The sequence below is a fragment of the Rhinopithecus bieti genome, unplaced genomic scaffold (genome assembly GCF_001698545.2).
Source record: "Rhinopithecus bieti isolate Rb0 unplaced genomic scaffold, ASM169854v2 scaffold_5026, whole genome shotgun sequence".
In the NCBI taxonomy this organism is placed as follows: domain Eukaryota; kingdom Metazoa; phylum Chordata; class Mammalia; order Primates; family Cercopithecidae; genus Rhinopithecus; species Rhinopithecus bieti.
The window spans coordinates 981,520-996,798 of NW_016804667.1; the positions used below are offsets into that span (position 1 = coordinate 981,520).

Sequence of the window (15,279 nt, forward strand, 5' to 3'; positions counted from 1 at the left end):
TGTCATTGCAAAGTGGCCCTTGCCTTTGGTATTCCTCTGACTTCAGCTTCTGCTTCAAGCAGTGGTACAGTGACTAAACTGAAGGAAATAAAAAAGAAAATAATGTTTGGTAAGACAACTCCTTCCTCCGTAGAGAAAAGTAAAATTCTGCTTCTATTTGACAAATTGCTTTTGCATTGGGCCTGATAATAAACCAAGGAAGTCAGGAGGAATTTCTTCTTCTTCTCTCTTCTCTCTCTCTCTTTGTCTCTCTCTCTTTTTTATTTCATATGGTGCTTTGATACCTTTTAGGAAGTGATTAGTAAAAATTTGCTATACCTGTCCTGAGAAAGTTATTTTGAGTCACATAGCTCTCATTCTCTCTCGCTCTATTCAAGATGTCTTTTCTAGTAGAAGCATACCTGAATAGCCTCCATGCAGCATGACCAAATGGTTAATGTAGCACAATCTCTGTAATCAATCAAATGTGAGTCCAGTTTTTCACTCACACTGTTAAGCTGTATGAGGTCGGGTAAATTGTGTCATGTCTCCAAGCCTTAAATTTCTCCTCATTAAATTACCAGTAATAATGTTTATATCATAAAGTGGTTGTGGGGATTACATTAGAGACTGATGTGGTTTGTTTCTGTCCCTACCCAAATCTCATCTTGAATTGTAGCTCCCATAATTCTCACATGTTGTGGGAGGAACCTGGTGGGTGCTAATAGAATCATGGGGCAGTTTCCCCCATACTGTTCTGGTGGTAGTGAATAAGTCTCAAGAAATCTGATAATTTTATAAGGGGAAATCCTTTTACTTCATTCTCATGCTCTCTCTTGCCTGCCACCATATAAGACATGCCTTTAGCCTTCCACCATGATTGTGAGGCCTCCCACGTCATGTGTTACTGTGAGTCAATTAAACCTCTTTTTCTTTATAAATTGCCCAGTCTTGGGTATGTCTTATCAGTATGTGAAAAGGCACTAATACAGATACCATATCTAAATAGCGAAATTCAGTGTTAGGTATTAATTAAGTCCTTAATAAATGGTGAGCGATTGGTATTTCTTGATGGTCCAACATTGATCTTTTCCCATCACCAATCAAAAGCTTTTAAATCAGTGGATTGCAAGAAATTGTTTTGCTCATGGCAAGGGAACATTGATCAGTGTAACACGACTGTTTGTAAAAGTTTCTCCTCACAGTTACAGTTTATATGGGATTTTGCACGCTCATTTAGAGTATACCTTGATAGGAAACAAGGAAAGGCACAAAAAGACAAACCAGAATTGAAATAAAAAAAGAAAACAAGTTGAAAACAATTTCTAGGAATGGGGAAGGATAATTGTAACAGAAAACATTATCTTATTAAAGAGCCAGTTCTATATTGAAGCACATGGTGTGGAGGTTAAAAACAAGGACTAAAGATTTAGACACAACTAGCTTCAAATTTTGCCTCTAGCACTTACTGTTTGTGAGACCATGGGTAAATCATTCACCTTGTCTGACTTTACAGTTTTTTCCCTTTGCGTCAGTGATATTAGAACATTAACTACTTCAGAAAGTGTTGGAAGTATTAATGAAGGATACTTTATCTTGATTAAACTAAGAACTTTCTTCTCTACCTTCTCTGTTGAAAATAATAACCCTAAATACTCTGTGTAACCCAGCTCATTCAATCACTCAACACTGTAAAATAAAGATGTACACAATGTTAAAAAAGTGGCTATATAAAAACATATTCAACACATTTAGGTATAAAATTATGTAAATATAATCTTAATATTATGTGTTCTATTATTTGTTTGTATTTTACAAACAAAATGAAATGTTCAATTTAATATTAAATGTGAGGGTACAGTATTTCAAGCCTCCAACTACCATGACATTGTGTTTTCACAAATGAATTTTAAAGTCTATCCAAAGCAGCTAAACAAAGGTATTTGTATCGACACCCATTTCAACACAGTTGTTGACTGAGTATGGACTGTTTGATTTTATTGGGAAGTGGGATTGAGGTTGTAAGAAACAACCAGCTCATCAATACTACATAACATTGTTTTTAAGTGAACTGCAAATTGTGCTGAGCTCAAATACTATTTAGCCCAGTAAATGCTGTATAAAGTAAAGCTTTTTTATCATGCTTTCAAATATCTGGAAGAAACATGCTATAAATAATAAAAATATTTTAAATGGAAAACATTGCAAATGTCTACCTCAGGCCATACCTAAAGAGTGAGCACTAGAAATAAGAGTGTTTCAAATAGACTTTATTGTTTTGCTTTATGGATAGTAAGCAATTTTTTTAAAAGGTAAAACTATAGAAAATGGCAGTTAGTATTCTAGTGATCCCTTAAGTTACCTGTTGTTTTTGGAATTACAAAAAGTTTTTATAGAACTACTGATGTCAGTATAGTTTTAGGCATAGGAAATGATTAGATTTGATTACAAAAACTTGAACCTTACTTTAGTTAAATAAAAAACTTCAGTAATAAGTTGTAATGGGGATAAAAACATTTTCTGCTTGTTATTCCAAGTCTCTCTAATGAAACTTCTATTTCTATTTGATAACACATTTTTAAGCAGTCAGCAAAATATCACAGAAAACCTTTTCTATATTAACAAGACACATTCCAGTTCTACAGAAATCATTTTTGAACATTTAAAACAAATATTCTAGTTTAGTTTTAAACTGGCATCATTTGAAGGGGAATTAGGAGTGTTTGTTTAGATCAGCTGACATTAAAAATAGGGAGATCCGAGAATAAGTCATAAATATTTTACAATAAATGTAATTAACTTTTCCCAATTATTTTTAGTTATATTGATAATTTAGTAGGAAAGTGGTGCATGATAATTATAAATATGACCCAAGTGTTCGTGAGATTTCTGGTAGCCATTACAAACCAAAGCTTTTTTTTTTTTTTGAGACGGAGTCTCGCTCTGTCGCCCAGGCTGGAGTGAAGTGGCCGGATCTCAGCTCACTGCAAGCTCCGCCTCCCGGGTTTACGCCATTCTCCCGCGTCAGCCATTCTCCCGCCTCAGCCTCCCGAGTAGCTAAAACCAAAGCTTTTTAAAACGTCAGTTTGATCACCAGTATCCAAACATGTATCATGGCCAAATGTGGTGAGTAGAATTCTTCAACTTAAAATTTCCCCACATCTCAAGAGAGATTGCTATGGTTTTACGTCTCTGTTCTCTTACATTATGTGTTTTATTAAAAGAGCCAAAAGCTTTCCCCTATAGTCCATCTCCCAAATTCTCTTACATTTTGGTTGCTGTAGGGATCTTAATCTGATACAGTTAGTCTATAAAGATGATGCATTTTAGTATAAAGAGTTGATATCCCTGTTCCTGATGGGACACTAAAGAGAGGACAATCCCTACCTTGAATGTTCACAGATGTCTTCAGACTATCTGTGGCTTCCATAGTGTCATGATGGTTACCTTTCTCTAACTATAGCTAGATAGTTTTAAAGTCCTCTACCCTGAATTTTGACCTTTAGTGAAAAGCCTGGCTTTTAGTCGTGATCTTGTTCGTTCTTCTCTCTCTAGAATGAAAGTAATTTTCTCTTTTGTCTTCCCATTAAGTGGGAACTTGTCTCTGCCATGTTAGTTTTTCTCCCATCACTTTCTTTGAAACCCTCTCCTTTAAGCATCCTGGCTTGCTGTTAGTAAGAGAAAAAGTACTCATTTAATGTTTTCAAAATCTTATCCCCAAAACATTATAAATGTGTCTGATATTGGGATGGGTTCTAGAAAACCAAGAAAAAAGGGCACATCCCCTGACTTCAAAGAAGTCACTGCTTACCGACCAGACAAGATTGAGTGGGGGCACATGAGCAGGCTTATAGTAGAGAGCAGTGGCACGAAAGGCTTTTCAGGGGCAGCATTTTAGTTGAGATCTGAGGAGTTTTCTCCTAAATTTGCATTCTAGGCAAAAGAAACAGAATTTCAAAAGTGCAGAAGGCATAAGAGAGCATGGGGTATGTAGGAAATGAGTTCAGTACGTTTGGAGCTTAATGCATGAAGGGGAAATGATTAGAAATGAATTTGGATAGTTAGACAGGGCCCCTTCATAAGGTTTCTAGAATGTCATGGAGCCTGTTGTCATTAGAAGCCTCTGAAGCATTTGAGGGAGATCAAATTTGCACACTAGGAAGAACTCCCTAATGGTAGAGTGAAAGGTAAGTTGAAGGTAAGGGTTGGAATTGGGTGGGGGAAAATTAGACTTTGAGAGACCGGGAAAGAAGTCTGATCTGAGTAACCCTGTTGTGTGCTGACAACTGTCAAGACAGGGTAGATGTGAACTTTTTGGCAAGGTGGAATTGATAGATTCAGGGATTAACTGTGAAAGTTAAGAATGAGGAAACATTAATGATAAGGTATTATATATTTAAAAATTGCGAATAGATTTTAAATGTTTTGACTACAAAAATGATAAATATGTGAAGTGATGAACATGTTAATTGGCTTAATAGAATAATTTCACATTCTATTGAAATTTGTATACCTATTTCAAAACATCATATTGTACTCCATAAATATGTACAACTATTATTATAAATTAAAATAAAACAAAATAAATGAATAAATAAGAAGTTTTTAAAAACACTTTTACTTTTACTCTTCAAAAAATAAAAAAACGAGAAATGAGACTGACTTCTGGGATTCTGGCTCAAATACTGAGTAGATATGTTTGTTTCCTTTAAGATTCAGAATAAGTGAGGGGTTGTTGGGGCAGATTTGGTGGGGGAGGGGAGGGACTGAGATGAGTTTGGCACTGGACGTCTAGAATTCCATGTACATATAAAAGGACCCAGTGGCAGATAGAAGACTGATAGCTACCATGATACATATACTTATTTTTAATACCTATTGGCTCAGTTTTATAATTTAATGGTTAAGATAAAGCTAGGACAAAAATCTCATCCCTGATTAGAATTTGTTAGAGGAAATTAGGGCAGGAGGAAAAAAGCACATCTTTGTTATTTCAATCTGATGATTTCAGTATTTAAGGGTTAAATTTTTTCCTATATGTTGGTTTATTGCAACAATACATTCCTAGGATATTATTCTGGAGTTTTCATTTGTATGTGATAGAAACCAATGCAAAGTAGTTTTGGGAAAAATAAAATCCACTGGTTCATGTAACCAGTGAACTCAGCATGGGATTGCATTTGGCTTCTGCGGACCTAGAGACTCAAACAATGCTGTCAGGTTGCTCCAGCTCTCTTGCTCTGGCTCTAGCTCCCCCTCTCTCACTTGTTCTTCTCTGCTCCTTGTAAAGTGGTCTCCTTCCCTCCTGTGCAGACAGACATCCTCCATGTGGGTAAGAAACACACTCACCACTGGTTCCAGGTTTACATCATTCCAACCTGACACAGTGGAAAGAAAGTTGCTGTCTCCTGACATTTGTGATTAAATCTGCTGGGATCCCCCCCACTTCACCCCCAGTCACAGTCCAGCTGGCTTTCCTCAGGAGCACTAAACCCTAAAGCATCCATTGCATGTAATAAATGAACTTGTCTCTTTTGCTTCTAAAATGGTGCAGTTTTGTCACCTGAATTATTTTTTCTGAGTTCTGTGGCCCAGGTGAGGAACTCTGAGAAAGACTGGGCGCACATGTTGTGAAGGCACAGGCCAAGGTCAGAGAGATAATCAGAAATACGAGTTTGAGAAATATTCTTGGATATCCAATAAAAACAATAAATACCACCTATGCTTAGATGATGACATTTTAGCGAACATTGCCCGTGTGCCTCGAAGAACATTAATGTGTTGGTTTCTCCTGTGAAGATTCCCTGCCACCCCCCCCACCCCACCCCTAAGTGAAGCTGTTATCATCCCGACCTCCCCAGGCACGGAGGAAGCAGGGATATGCCAAGTATATTCTTCTGGCTGGCTTCCCAGGTCCTCTTCTTGAGCTCTTTATTGAAGTGCCTCAAAAAGTGGGGGGAGAATTTTGAGGTGAGAAAGTAGTAATATTCTGTTGGTTGCTAGAGTAACATTCATGCTCTGCCACAAAATGTCCCTTGGTGCCACTGTCAGAGCTGTAATAAGGCTCATTTGTCAGTTCCGATGTGACATTTCTTATGTTTCTATATAATGCTTCTTAGATTACGATCCTTAGACGATAATCATTGTCAGCGTGATCATTTTTGAAAACAAAGGAAAATATGAGCATCCAACGCCCCAAATCTGAACTGTTCCATTTGCTCTAAGCAGTGTGCTCCTGCTGAGGTGTGAGCCTGCTGTCTTCAGCGTCCGTTCAGTGAGTAACGTGATTGACTGTTCTGCAATGGAAGAGGCTCAGATTTTACTTCACTTCTAGCGCTGTTGGACTGGCCTTCCTTTTTTCTTCTGTGTATACGTGTGTGGCAGGTTTTTGCTAAGAAAGCTATTACCCCTTTGATTTTGTTCTAAAATTTACAAGGCCCATTAGCCAAGAACTGAAGATTTTGCCAGATCCTTGGTAAAGGCAATCATTGCTGGTCAGTTTCCTTCATTGATATTTACATACATTTTAACAAAAAGGATGCTTTAGCCCAAATTATGTTGTCTTGTTTGCTCCTTCATTTTATGCTAAAATCCCAATTTTAGATATAAAAAAATCCAAATCAAGGTAAGGTCCCAGAGGTCAGTTAGCATGTAGTTATTTCTAGTTTATTTTTAAATAGCCTCTTTTAAAGAAGGTAAATCACTTGTAGCCAGTCTGTGTCAGTCAACTGAGAAAAGCTAACAAAATGAATCCAATAATAGACTTTTCATATATAATAGAGCCTCTTTTTGTATAAAAGATCTAACTAATTTATACTAAAGCTTTTGTGTGGATATTTAATTATTCAGATAATTACCTTAATTTGCCAATGGAAATTCAGCTACGCCTAAATGTTGTTAAGTTTGGGAATATAGGCCAGTGCTTTTGATTTTATTTTATTACCTTACTCAGAACATTGGTTTGTTCACTCTTCTATTGTTCTTTTTACACTTTTATTCCAGGTTAATTTATTTTTACGGCTCCAAATTGCCCCTTTGTGTGAATAAAGTCTAAACTATGGATAATTTCAATTTTATCTTCTCAGACAACATCAGTTCCCATCTTTCTGGATGTCTACTGGATATTTCCTTTTAAATAACTCATCACAATCTCAAGGCCCATGTGCCTAAAATCAAGCCAGTAATCTAAAAATCGCATTTCATTTTTTGACCCCAAACCAGCTAGCCTTGCTGTGGTACCAACCTTTACTTTTCCTTTCAGCTATAATCCCTCTCTCTTCCATTCCTTTAAGCAAAATTCCTCAAAGTTGTTCATCCTTTTCATTTTCAAACTTTCTTCCCTCTTTTTCTCTTTAATCCAACCTAATGAGGCTTTTGCCTCCACTCCTCCAAGCAAACAGCTATCTTGTATGACCTCCATGTTGTTAATTCAGCATTCAAATCCTGCCTCATTTTACTCTCATCCGAATCTTGATATGTTTTCTTTCTTTAGAATGTCCTGGTATCTTTCTGGCTGATCCTGCACAGTCACCTAAGCTGGCGTGTGTCACCTGACACCTATAGTTTGGAGGTAGGCTCAGTGTTTAGACTTCTCTTTGGTAATTTACACGTCATTTGTGGATTTTTCTTTCAGTTTTATGGCTCCAATTACCATTTAAATGTTGAACACTCCAGACTTACATCTCCAACCTGACATGCTCCTTCAAACTCCGGACATCTCTACTTGGTGCTCTAGACATCCCACCCTTTATAGATCCAAAATCAAGCTTCTGATTATTCTTCTACAATTTTGTGTCTTCCATTATTTTCCATCTTAGTAAACCTATTCTTCCAAGTGCTCAGGGCAAACATCTTGGAGCAATCATTTACTCTTTTCTTTTCTCTCACATCATCCCAACTCCAATATATCAGCAAATCCTGTCATATCTACATTCACAATCAAAACTGCCTACATAATTTGTGGGGTCTTATGCAAAATAAAAATGTAGGATTATCTATTCAAAAATTACTAAGAATTCCAAGACTGACAGCAGAGCATTAAACTAAGTGCAGAGCCCTCTGCAACTGCCTAGGACACCTTTCTATAAAAGCCTGTATACAGTACACTCATTCCAACTACTTTTCACCTTTTCCAATCTCATGGGTCCCAAAGCCACCATCATTTCTCTTTGAACTATTTAAATAATATCCTACCAGGTATTCCTGATCCCCCGTTGACTCTCTGCATTTATTCTCAACTGAGCAGTCAGAGTGATCTATTAAAAGAGAAGTCAGATCCTGTAACTTGTCTGCTCAAAATTCTCTGGTGACTCCTGTTTAACTCACAGTGAAGCCTCCATTTCTCTTTTGCATCCTAAGTCAGTACATCATAATGTCACATCTAGATAATTGTAATATCTTCCAAGTCTACTTATTCTACGCTCTTCTGATTTTGATATGCCTGGATGCCTTAATAAGGCCAATCTTTATAAAACACTGTTTACATCACCTCATTTAATAATACACAATCCTTATCTCATAGTATTTCAAGCAAAAACTCCTCTGGCTCATAAGGCTTCCACTGCCTACCCCAACTCTACACAAGAATACCATTGTCTGTTTTCTTCTCCAAAAGACATCAATCACAGGTTTTTGTTCTTGTACTTTCTACCATGTAATAAGACAACACGAAGGCATTTCTACCATGTCATGAGACAAGATTAAGATGCCAGCATCTTAATCTTGGACTTGACAGATTCAGAACTACATGCATTACTGTGCTGGGGTGAGCAAGTTGGGAGCTAAGGGAATATTGCTTTCAATGCATCTTATTATAGCAGCCCTTATTATAAAAAAAGGGGCTCAGGATGGCTGACTGGAGGCATCTGGTACTTAACTCCTCCCCAAAGAATAACCAGAATTGTAAGTAAGTAGATAATCACACTTAGAATAGATTATCTAAGAGAACACTGAAATCCAACACTTAAGTGACAGAAAACACCTAAAGTATGGATGGAAGGGAAACTGAGGCAGCCTGCTTGTCAGGGATTAGTTGAAACCTGGAAAGACTCCTCAATGTGGGGAGAGGATAAGTGAGAGGTCCTTTGTAGTGGTCTAAATTCCCACCATAAACTGCTGCAATCCTAGCCACAGGAGAGCCCCTAAACCTAACAGGCCTTGAGACTAACATGGGAATCTGCCTGAATAGTGTGTGAAGGCACTGCTCCAGTGAGGAAGCTCACACCACGTCCCACATACCTCCCAGCCCCCTGAGTCCTAATCAGCTGCAGTAAGATACCACATTGAGATCCCAGTCTCTACCGGAACACATTCTTCCCAGAGACCTAACAGCACTTTCATCTCCACAACCCTGAAGCCTTATTGACATTCCCCCTGCCCATGGCCACCACTATGACTGACTGCTGATGCCAGGGCTGAAGTATGAGCCACTGGTAAGGACACTGCTCCCTCCAGCAGCAAAGCCACCATGCATTTTTATGTGCCCCAAGAACAAACTTCCCCACCCACAGCTATCATGCTGCTGGCTGTCACCACCAGGGCCAAAGCATGAGAGAAGGATGAGCTCCCCAGCCACCTAAATATGCTGCTGCCACTAAAAGCAACATCACCCTCCCCAGTAGCAGGGCTTCCGTGTAGCCTCTGCCACTCCCACTGGATTATTCTGCTGGTGGTGTGGAGATCACTGTGTCCCTGCCTTCCATAGCCAGTACCTCCATGTACAACTAGGGGGCCTAAGGACAGGTCCATCTAATGTGACTCTGTCTCCCCAGTGCCTGAGCACGCCATCTGGGTACATGGGGACCACCTAGGCCACTCCACCATCACTAGTGCTTGCGTACATCTCCTGGGGGGCCTGAAGGTTGGCCCCACCCAAACCTACCACATCTACTACCACACGCTGGCATCCATCTGCTTTGTGCCCCTGCAGGCCAGGGATTAGCCCACTCAGCTCATTGCAGCCACCGTCAACATCAGTGCAGACTGCTTGGGAACCAGAGAATTCACTCACTTGCCTGGCCCACTGTTGCTACTACTACCACCTAAGCTCAAGAATCAGGTCACCTAGTCCTGCTAACACTGGTTATAGCATATGCTACAGTAGGGCCCAAGGACAAGTATGCTTGGCCTGCCCCTGCCATGACTGGGGCACAAGGACAAGTCCACCTGATATCCACATGCTCAGATAAACTTCACACAGCCTCACTAACAACCACACCCTACGCCACTGAGGAAATCACTGACACTGTTTATGGCTGAAGAAATCATATGGACACTATGCTACTGCATGCGCTTAGAATCAAAACAAATATACCCTGCTCAAACAACACCATAGATATATCTTCGGAGAAAACTTCTCTCTTACAAAAGCAAAATAAAAAAAACTGGAAGAGACAACTGTTATACTGGATGCACAAATATTGATTTAAAGACACAAGAAACATTAAAGAGCAAGAAAATATGGCACCTCCAAAGGAACACAATAATTTAATAGCAGACTACAATCAAAAAGACATTTATAAAACCTGGGGAAAATAATTCAAAATAACACTAAAGAATCTCAGTCAGATACAAGAGAATAGAGAAAAAATAAAATAAAATAAAAAATCAGAAAAACAATTCAGGATATGAATGAAAAATTTACCAAAGAGACGCCACACAAAAGAACCAAACAGAAATTCTGGAACTGAAGAATTCATTTTGTGAAACACAAAATACATTAGAAGGCTTCAGTAATAGACTAGATCAAATGGAAGAAAGAATTTCATAACTTGAAAAAAGGTATTTTGAAATAACCCAGTCAAACACAGATAAATAAAATAGAATTCAAAAGAATGAGCCAGACCTACATAATTATGGAACACAAAAAAGTGACCCAATATTCAAATTTTCAGGTGTCCTAGAACATATAGAGAAAACAAAAAAGATAGAAATCCTATTTAATAAAATGATAGCTAAAAAATTCCCAAGTCTAGCAACAGATTTAGACATCCAGATACAGAAAGATCAAAGATACCTAAAAACATGAAATTCATGGCACATTATGGTAAAACTCAAACGTCAAATAAAAGAAGAGAATTCTAAAAACAGCAGGAGAAAAGTATATAGTAACTTATAAGGGAATTCCCATTAGACTAATACCAAATTTCTCAGTAGAAACGTTACAGGCCAAGAGAGAATAGGGTGATATATTTAAAGTGTGGAAAGAAAAAAGTTGATAGCCAAAGACACTATACCCAGCAAAGTTGCCATTCATAAATGAGGGAGAAATAGTTTTTCCCAGACAAGCAAAAGCTGAGAGAATTCATTACCACTAGACCAACCCTATAGGAAATACTTAAGGGAGTACTACACCTGGAATCAAAATGTTGGCATCTACCATCATCAAAATTCATGAAAGTATAAAACCCACTAGTAGAGCAAACACACAAATAAGGATGAGAAAGGACTAAAGTGTTACCACTACAGAAAACCACCAAACCACAATGATAAAAATAAGATAGGAAGAAAAGACAAAGGATATACAAAACAACCAGAAATTAATTAATAAAGTAATAGGAGGAAGCCCTCATGTATCAATAATAACCCTGAATGTAAATGGATTAAACTTTCCACTTAAAAGATATAGACTGGCTGAATGGATTAAAAATTAAAAACCATAACCCCACTGTATGTTGTCTACAAGAAGCTCATCTTATCTGTAAAGACACACATAGACTGAAAGTAAAGAGATGGAAAAAATTATTCAATGCAAGCAGAAAACAAAAGGGGGCAGGAGTAGCTATACTCAGATAAAACAGACTTGAAGTCAAAAACATTAAAAAAAAGACAAAAGTCATTGTATAATGATAAAGGAAGGAAGTGCCACACAATGATAAAGGAATATATTCAATAAAGTGATATAACAATCTAAATATATATGCACCCAACACTGGAGCAGCCCAATATATAAGCAAATATTATTGACCTAAAGGGAGAGATAGACTCCAATACAATAATATTTGGGGAATTTAACACCCCACTCTCAACATTAGACAGACCATCTAGACAGAAAATTCACAAGGAAACGTTGGATTTAAACTGCACTTTATACCAAATGGACTCACAGACATTTACAGAACATTTCACCCAATAGCTTCAAAATATACATTCTTCTCATTAGTACTGATATGGTTTGGCTCTGTGTCCCCACCTAAATCTCATATTGAATTGTAATTCACATTGTTGTGGGAGGAATCAGGTTATTGGATCATGAGGGATGACTTCCCCTATGCTTTTCTTATAATAGGGTTAGTTCTCATGAGATCTGTTAGTTTGAAAGTGTGTGGCACTTCCCTCCTTGGTGTCTCTCTTTCTCTCTCCTGCCAACATGTGAAGAAGGCGCGTGCTTCCCCTTCACCTCCTGCCACAATTGTAAGTTAACTGAGGCCTCCGGTCATGCTTCCTGCTAAGCCTGCAGAACTGTGAATCAATTAAACCTATTTTCTTCATAAATTAGCCAGTCTCAGGTACTTCTTTATAGAAGTAGGAAAATGAACTAATACCAGCACATTGAACATTATCCCATATAGACCCACATGTTAGGCATGAAACAAGTCTTAAAATTTTTTAAAAAGTTGAAATCACATCAAGTATCTTCTCAGATGACAGTAGAATAAAACAAGAAATCAATAACAAGAAGAATTTGAGAAACCGTACAAAATACATGGAAATTAAACAATGTGCTCCTGAATGACCTTTGGGTCAAGGAGGGAATTAAGGAGCAAATTAAAAAATTTCTTGAAACAAATAAGAATTGAAACACGACATTCTAAAGCCTATGAGATATAGCAAAAGTAGTGTTAAGAGGAAAGTTTACAGCAATAAATGCCTACATCAAAGAAGAAAGATTCCAAATAGACAACCTAACAATGTATCTCAAGGAATCAGAAGAGCAAAAATGAACCAAACTCAAAATTAGTAGAAGGAAAGAAATAAAGATAGGAGCAGAACTAAATGAAATAGAGACTAAAACAAAAAATACAAAGGAATCAATTAAATGAAAAGTTGGTTTCTTGAAAATATAAACAAAATCGGTAAACCGGTAGCTAGACTAATCAAGACATAAAGACACATGATTAAAAGAAATAAAATCAAAAATGAAAAAGGTGACATTTCAACCAATACTACAAAAAGACAAAAGATCATCAGAGACTATTACATACTGGCAAACCTAGATAAAATGGATACATTGCTGGACACACACAGTCTACCAAGATTGGGTCAGGAAAAAATAGAAAACATGAACAGACCATAACAAGCAATGAGATTGATTCACTAATAAAAAGTCTCTTAATAAAGAAAAGTCCAAGACTGTTGGTTTCATTGCTGTATTCTACCAAACATTCAAAGTAGAACTAACAACAATTCTAAAATTATTCTGAAAATTTGGAGGGAATACCCTCTAGCTGGGTCTATGAGGCCAGCGTTACCCTGATACCATGATCAGACAAAGACACAACAACAAAAAGAGAGAACTATGGGTTAATATCCCTAATTAACAAAGATGCAAAAATTCTCAATAAAACACAAAACTGAATCCAACAGTAAATCAAAAAGATAATACATCATGACCAAATGAAATTTATCCCAGGAATGCAAGAGTAGTTCCATACACTCAAATAAATAAATGTGATACATCATGTCAACAGAATGAGAGACAAAAGTCAGATAATCATCTAAATAGACACAGGAAAAGCATTTGCTAAAATTTAATATTCTTTCATGTTAAAACTCCCTAGAAATTAAGTATAGTAGGTATGTACTTCAACACAATAAAGAACATATATAACAAACCCCAGCTAAAATTATATTAAATGGGGGAAAAGCTGAAAACCTACCTCTAAGAACTGGAATAAGGCAAGGATTCTGACTTTCATCAGTCCCATTGAACGTAGTCCTGGAAGTCCTAGCCAGAGCAATTAGGAAAGAGAAAGAAATAAAAGGCATCCAAATTGAAAAGGAAGAAGTCAAATTGTTTCTTTTGTAGATGACATGTTTTATATCTAGAAAACCTGAAGACTCCAGCAAAATTTTTTTTTAGATCTGATAAGTAAATTCAGTAAAGTTGCAAGATACAAAATTAGTATACAAAACTAATAGCATTTTGATACACCAATAATGAACTAGCTGAAAAAGAACTCAAGAAGGCAATCCCATTTACAATAGCTACAAAAAATTTAAAATACCTAGAAATAAATTTAACCAGAAAGTGAGTGACTTCTATAAGAAAACTATAAAACACTGATGAAGGAAATCAAAGGGGACATAAACAAATATAAAAATATCTCTTGCTCATGGATTGGAAAAATGAATATTGTTAAAATGACCACACTGCCCATAGCAATCTACAGACTCAATGCAATCTTTATCTAAACACCAATCCTAAAATGTGTGTAGAACAAAACTGAGCTTGAATATCTAAAGCAATCCTGAGCAAAAAGAAAAAAAGCTGGAGGCATCACACTATCTGACTTGAAAATATATTAAAAAGCTATAGTAACCAAAACAGCATAGTACTGGTATAAAACAGACACAAAAACCAGTGGAATAGAATAGAGAACCCAGAAATAAATTCATGTATTTATAGCCAATTGATTTTAACAAAAGCACCAATAACGTACATTGGGAAAATGACAATAAATAAATACTGGTTGGGAAAATTGGATATCCATATGCAGAATAAGGAAACTAGAGCCCTATTTCTCACCATACACAAAAATCAATATAAGATGAATTAAAGACTTAAATGTTAGACCAGAAACTATAAAACTACTAGAATAAAACTTAGAGGAAACACTTCAGGACATTGGTCTAGGCAAGGATTTTATGGTTATGATCTTGAAAATACAGGCAACAAAAACAAAAATAGATGAATAGTATAATATTAAACTAAAGAGGTTCTCCCAGCACAGAAAACAATCAACATAGTATAGAGACAACCTACTGAATGAGAGAAAATATTTGCAAACTATTCATCTGACAGGGGACTAATATTTAAAATATACGAGGAACTCAAACAATGAAACAGTGAAAATTTCCCATTAGAAAGTGGACAAAGGACACAAATAGACATTTCTCCAAAGAAGACATACAAATGGCCAACAGGTATATGGCAAAACACTCAACATCACTAATCGTTAGGGAAATGCAAATCAAAACCACAATGAGATATCATTTCACCTCAATTGAAATGGCTACTATTAAAAAAAAAAAAAAAAAAAAAAAAAAAAAAAAAAAAAAAAAAAAAAAAAAGTTGGGGAA

At 36.7% G+C, this 15,279-nt stretch overlaps 1 long non-coding RNA gene across 1 annotated transcript in view; it reads left to right on the top strand.

The window, feature by feature from the left end:
• The first annotated feature begins 3,022 nt into the window (after positions 1 to 3,022).
• The window catches only part of LOC108528173 (uncharacterized), a 49,091-nt gene continuing 36,834 nt past the window's right edge, over positions 3,023 to 15,279 (top strand). The window contains exon 1 of the long non-coding RNA XR_001885043.1: positions 3,023 to 3,105. This is a non-coding gene — a long non-coding RNA (uncharacterized LOC108528173). The remainder of the gene's footprint in view (positions 3,106 to 15,279) is intronic.